The following is a 6,791-nucleotide window of genomic DNA, read 5'->3' as shown; positions in this document are numbered from 1 at the left end:
TGGGTGTGTAACTAACAGAGAGTCACCCACAGGTCCCATAATTTTCACTATAAGAAACTGAGAATCAATCCTTGTGTCTACCAAGGGAAAGCTAAAAAATGAGAAATGAGGGTTAGGAAACCCTGTAGCTGGGGCTTAGCCCCTGAGTGCTAAAGACCCAAGGGTAACTCAGATACAGACTGATGGATGGGTGTTCTCCCACCTATGACAACACACACACTACAATAAGCAATAAAACAGAAAGCCTGTTTGCACCAGTGAAGTGAGTACCTGCTCAACAATGCTAGTTTCCTGAGAATACACATAAACAAAACTATTCAGATGAAGCTGAAATGGTCCTCTGGTTGAGTGGGTGCCAGGGAGAAAACTACAAAGACAGTTGCTAGTAAAGTGAAACAAAGGAGGGGATTTCTAAGGACTAACAGTAACAGTGCCCCAGAAGCTGAGGAACTGCGGTGACTGAAACTTGTAAGTATGAAGAAAAGGGGGCCATGGGGAAAGAAAGAAAGGGGGAAAAGGGAAAGGGATGATGACGGAGTAAGGGCTGAGAGAAGGTGCAAGTGGACAGAATAGTGAAGAAAAAATAAGGGAAGGGAGGGAAGGGGAAGAGAAGAAAGAGAAGAAGAGGGAAGAGGGGAGGAGGGAGAGGAAGGAATAGGAGAGGAGGGAAGAGGGGAGGAAGAGAAGAGGGAGGAGGTGAGGAGGCAAGAGATAGAGAGGGAAGAGGGGAGGAGGCATGAGGGGAGGAATGATAAAGGGAGGGAAGAATTCCAGTCTCTTAAGATTTCTGTGGTGAGGAAGTAGCCCAGCAGGTCTGGTGCTTCCTGCCATACATAAAGCCCTGGGTTCCATCCCAGAAGTGCCCAAGAACAACATGGTAGTGCATGCCTGCTATCCCAGCATTCAAGAGATGGGGCCTCTGCCTTCCCATCTGCACAGTCAGCCAACATGAGACCTTATCTAAACACACACACACACACACACACATACACACACACACACACACACACACACACCAGATTCTTCCTTAGCCAGGAGCCAGGCTTCTAGATAGAGCCAAGCTACCTCCGTTTAACTGTTTCATAAAGAGCTCAGCTTATGCAAAGTGTCTCCAAACACACATTTCCTCATTCACCACACCAGTATTTATTGAGCGTGCGGTTCACTGAAAGGGACGATGAACACAGAGAGCGACTCACAAAGATTCCTCAAATCAGCACTGCAAAGGAGCCCAGTAACATGTTGTCAATCCCAAAAGCAAGAGGCCATGGTCCGTCCCTTACCCTTCCTAGCCTTCCAGGCTGAGATGCCTCCCTGACAACTAGTCACAACCCAGAACCTGCAGGCAGTATTTAGAGCTCAGAGTCTCTGTGGCAGACGCATGGGAAGATTCTGGAGCTGACTGATGGAGACCTCGGGCCGCAGGCCATTCTTCTCTAAGGATACATAGACCACCGTGCAGCATTTCATTAATGTGCGTTTCTGGTTTGTTCTGGCAGCTGGGGTAGGAACTGATGTTTTTTTCCTCATGATAGGCAAGGAAAGGCTCATCATGACCACTTCTGTGATCTGAACACATTCAAATGCAATCATTATTTGAATGTTATCCTTTGCGTATTTAAAGGAAGTATGCAACCATTCTTTTTCTTTTAATCCTAGGATCTATTGGAAGCTGCATCTAAAACTAAAACAAGAGCAAACCAAAACCTTTTCCCATCTCGCTCTTTCTCCCTGCCTCTCCCTCTCCTGACTCCTCCCCTCCCTCCCCTACTCTCCCTTTCTGTCCCCATCCTCCATCTTCTCTTCTGCCCATGCACACAATCACGACCCCAGTAACTAGGTGCTTTTATTCTTACTTCCACTAAGTTCATACAAAGCTACCAGTGTTTCCAAACACGGTAAAATTGCAGAAGCCAACCACAGTTACTTCTTTTCCATTGGTGGATTCTTACAAATCGAAACTTTGTAGCAAGCACCAATCTTAAAGAGATGCGCTCTTCTGAATAGCATATCATGGAGTCCTGCAGCTTTGGCAAGCTGAATGCTGAGCACCGGAAGCTTCTACTTGAACGGGGTCTATTGAGGGATGGAGATGGCAGCTTCTCAGCCTTCATCGTTACAATCATCTCCTTGGGATACTGCTCCCATGGGCAAGGCTTAATTGCTAGAGGCAGCTCCTTTGCAAATTTCTGCACTGAGGTGGAGGTTGGGGGTCCCTGCGTTGATTCCTCATGGTTCCTTTTCAATGTGGTAAAGGAAAATTAGCGTACATCAGCTCTTTATGGCCTGGTCTTGGCTGCCCAATGAGGAGGTCTTGTCTCAAAAAGAAAGGACAGCTCCTGAGGGAGAGCACTCAAGGTTGACACCTAGCCTTGTCTTGCGCTTGCACAGAGGCACCGACACACAATAAATAAAATAAATGACTCAGTCATGGGGTAGGTGTTTTTCCTTTTAAAAACTACTTTCCTCTCTGAAATTTAAGCCTCACAGCATTCTCCAAAATAAATTGCATATGGCAATCAATGTCCTGTCGTTAATGTGATGTTTCTTTCCCCCTGTGAAATGAACAAATCCTTAAAGAGTCTTTATGTAATTAATGACACATTGGAGGCAAGAAACCACCTCATTAGTTGTATCCTGGAGTGTGAGGGGTTAAGGAACATATCCTCTCTCAAGGTCTTATTGTGGCTTCTGGAGGGACTAAATTTTAAAGAAACATCTGTACTCAACGTTCACCAAATCTGAGTGTGGTTAAGTTATTTACTCTCTGTTTCTGAGATGATCCAACTTTCCCTTCAGGGCAACTAAACTCTGCTAATACGGGCACTTCTTTGTCTATTTTGCTTTTATAGATTTTAATTATTTTTATTTTATGTGTACAGATGTTTTGCCTGGTTGTGTGTAACTACATACCACATGCATGAAGTCCTGAGGGGGCCAGAAGAGAGTGTCAAATCTCCACTAGAACTGCAGTTATGGAATAAGGAAGCCGGGAGTGGGCCTAGCCTTCCTTTTCTCAAGATGCCAGGAAGATGGCGGACATTCAGACGGAGCGTGCTTACCAAAAGCAGCCTACAATCTTTCAAAACAAGAAGCGTGTTTTGCTGGGAGAAACTGGCAAGGAAAAACTCCCTCGGTACTGCAAAAACATCGGTCTAGGATTCAAGACTCCCAAAGAGGCCATCGAGGGCACCTACGTAGACAAGAAATGCCCCTTCACCGGCAATGCCTCCATCTGAGGTCGGATCCTGTCTGGTGTCGTGACGAAGATGAAGATGCAGAGGACCATTGTCATCTGCTGGGACTATCTCCATTACATCCGAAAATACAATCGCTTTGAGAAGCGTCACAGGAACATGTCTGTGCACCTGTCCCCCTGCTTCAGGAGTGTACAGATCGGCGACATTGTCACCATTGGAGACTGCAGGCACCTGAGCAAGACTGTACGATTCAATGTGCTCAAGGTCACCAAGGCTACTGGCATCAAGAAGCAGTTTCAGAAGTTCTAAGGGGACTCTGGCCAATGCCCTAGAACAAATAAAGTTATTTTCCAACTACAAAAAAAACCCAAAAAACAAAAAAAGAACTGCAGTTACAAACAGGTATGAGCTGCCATATGCTTGCTGGGAACCGAAACTGAATCTTTTAGACAGTCAACGTTTTAGCCACTGAGCCATCTGTCCAGACGGAACAAAAGCACTTTGTCAAACCAGGCCCACCAGTACATATTTCAAACTGCATATCCTAAAACTCAATGTTCAGACATTAGAACACACACACACACACACACAGAGAGAGAGAGAGAAAGAGAGAGAGAGAGAGAGAGAGAGAGAGAGAGAGAGAGAGAGAATTAGTCCTTCAGAGTTAAAAGATGAAAGTGACTTGAGATGCTGAAGACAGAATGACATGTTTTAATTCCTTAGGGTAAATCACCTGGTCCCTCCCTGAGGAGTGACATCCCTGAACTGTCTATAAAGTGACATATGGACCAATGGCTTTCCCTGGTTCCTCTCTTGTCTGGAGACTTCACTGTCTAGCCAGCCTGCTGTGGCCTCCCACACTAGACAGGTCACAACATCAGACACTCGGGCAGCACTCTCTGGTGTCTAAACTCTTCCTCTAAAATAATAATTACCACTGAAGATTTTCTATATGCATATAATACATCTTAGTTATATCCACACACCCAGGATCGTTCCATCAACGCTAGATATAAAACCTAGAACTAACATAGACCCGGCAAGTGCTTGACCACTGAGTGGTGTTTTAGTCCTACTGAGTCTTACAGTAATTACATGTTTAACATTGTTAAAAATTGAAGAACAATTTCCATACTGCCCCTGATACTCCCATGGGCAGTATGTTAGTCTTTAGGTAGCCCCCACACACAGGACGCTATTGTGGATGCCGGGAAGTGCTTGCTAGGGAGCCTGATATGGCTATCTCCTGAGAGGCTCTGCAACATATTCGGCCTGAGCCATGGGTCTCTCCATGTGTACTCTTTGGTTGGTGATCCAGTCCCTGGGAGCACCAGGGGGTCTGGCTGGTTGGCATTGTTGCTCCCCCCATGGGGCTGCAAACCCCCTCAGCTCCTTCAGTCCCTTCTCCAACTCCAACATCTAGGATCCTGTGCTCAGTCCAATGGTTGGCTGCGAGCATCCACCTCTGTATTTGTCAGGCTCTGGCCTTGTTGGGCATAAGTGAGAGGAGTGGCCCTTGGGCCTGAGGGGGTTCGATGCCCCAGTGTAGAGGAACGCCAAGGTGGGAAGTCGGGAGTGGGTGGGTGGGTGGGTGGGGAGCACCCTCTCAGGTGGGGGGGGTGGATGGGGTAGGGAGTTTCTGGAGGGGAGAGCTGGGAAGGGTTACAATTGAACTGTAAATAAAGAAAATATCCAATAAAAAAAACATTGGAAATGCATTCTCCTTTTTATTTAAAATCTAATATCTTTAATTAGCTATCCTCTTCTCTCCTGTACTGGGTTCTGTGTTAGCCATGAGGCCACCACTATGTGTTCTCCTCTGCCCTGTCCAGACAGAGGACAGTGTCTTCCATCTACACATCCCACAAAAGCTCAATGGCTTGCTCAATGAATGGGCTTACTCCTCAATGAATGGACTTTCTTCTCAGTTTATGAGTTTACTCCTCAATGAATGGACTTTCTTCTCCATGAATGGGTTTACTCCTCAATGAATGGACTTTCTTCTCCATGAATGGGTTTACTCCTCAATGAATGAACTTGCTCTTCAATGTATGGGCTTGCTCATTTGTTGTCAAGTTAAAGCACCAAGTTAAATTCAGGCACACTTTTTCCCGTTTCCCTAAATAACAGGACAAATCTGGAACGCTATTAAAGAGACATAAACTCTTTAAGTTTTTCTATTCCCAAAGAAATATTTTTGGAACTATGAACTTCTGACATCCACTAATCACGAGGAAAGGTTGATTTTTCAGTGTGTCCCCAGGCATAGTGGAAATATTCGGTACGGTTTTGAGTTTTTGTTTTTTCTTGATTGACCAATGTTTTCAAAGTGATTTCAGCCAGTTAAAATGGAAGGGTTCAGCAGTCCTCTTAAACTAGGGCAGCAGGGAATGACACCACCCATCTGGGTTACCCACGAACAACAGTGAAGGGATTTCTGTACTGCAGATATGTGAGGTTTGCATAATGAAAATGCCCCATGAAAACTGGCAGAAATGCTTCCTACATTTGCCAGCAATCTATCGTTCGTTCTCTTTGAAAGATTCCTCTGAGATTGTGTATCTTCCAACATTCTAATAAAGGGATTTCTTTTTCTTTTTTTTTTTCAAAAGAAAACAGAAAGACGGGTGTGAGACTAGACTTTTTATTTCACAATAGAAATCGGGAATACATTTCAACAATGCTTTATTATATAAATACTTCAAATCATGAGGCCAGAGGGAATATCAAGATGACTCTAGATTTGGGTTTTATTACATTGAGGAGGATTCTTGTGCAGGGCAAAGTCCCCTCCAATTGATTTTAATAGGCATATGGAGACCAATATTTTTTATGGATATTCTCTTTAATATCTGCAGATATTTCCACCATTTTCATCTCCAAGACATAAAGATAACTGTTTTATCCTTCCCCACTAGAGGTGGGCCAACATTAGGGACTATCTCCTCCTGTAACTAAAACACAGAGCAGTAGGTAGGCTTTATATTTTAGATGCCTAGAAGACACCACCTTCACCAAGGGATAAGTCACAAAAGCCCAACGGCTGCCATCAGACACTTGAACTGTATTTATTTCTTCCTTAGTACCTACCCATCTTAGTCAAATGACGACCTGGCCCACCTGAGAATGTTCTGTAAAGCCTGGAGCTGTTGCCACGCCACATCGCCAAGGTTGCCCCTCAGAGCAGAGGTGACAGTGAGGAACATGACTGCTTACGTTGATGCACCAATTGGGTCCTTCAGAAAGAGGGCACCCGTCATAACGTTTTAAAGGGTAAAATATAAATAAAGCCTAGAGAGTATAGCATATTTCTACAAATGGCCTTATAAGCAGGAGAATGTCCCTTTTTCTATTAACTAAAATCTCATAACTTCTAGGAAATCCGCTGTGAGGTTCACACTCCGCTGCCAACAAGTGTTACCCTGCCTGCTTTAAATTCACACCCAGCCAGCATAAAAATATTTCGGCGCCATTGCAGTAAACGCTGCAATTCACGAAGGGCAACATGGCACGGTGATCTCCTTCGCTGCGTTCCGACCGCACGCCAGAAAGAGTTCTAAAATATTAGAGGCGTTTGCCTAATTACTGAGC

The 6,791-nt window shown here is 44.8% G+C and overlaps 1 pseudogene; it reads left to right on the top strand.

Annotated features, from left to right (window-relative positions):
• Positions 1 to 3,026: 3,026 nt before the first annotated feature.
• LOC114623105 lies at positions 3,027 to 3,509 on the top strand (annotated as a pseudogene).
• Positions 3,510 to 6,791: the final 3,282 nt, after the last annotated feature.

This window comes from Grammomys surdaster, unplaced genomic scaffold (genome assembly GCF_004785775.1).
Source record: "Grammomys surdaster isolate TR1022 unplaced genomic scaffold, NIH_TR_1.0 193, whole genome shotgun sequence".
NCBI lineage: Eukaryota > Metazoa > Chordata > Mammalia > Rodentia > Muridae > Grammomys > Grammomys surdaster.
The sequence above is the reverse complement of the archived record's forward strand: the minus strand, read 5'-3'. Positions and strand labels throughout refer to the sequence as shown.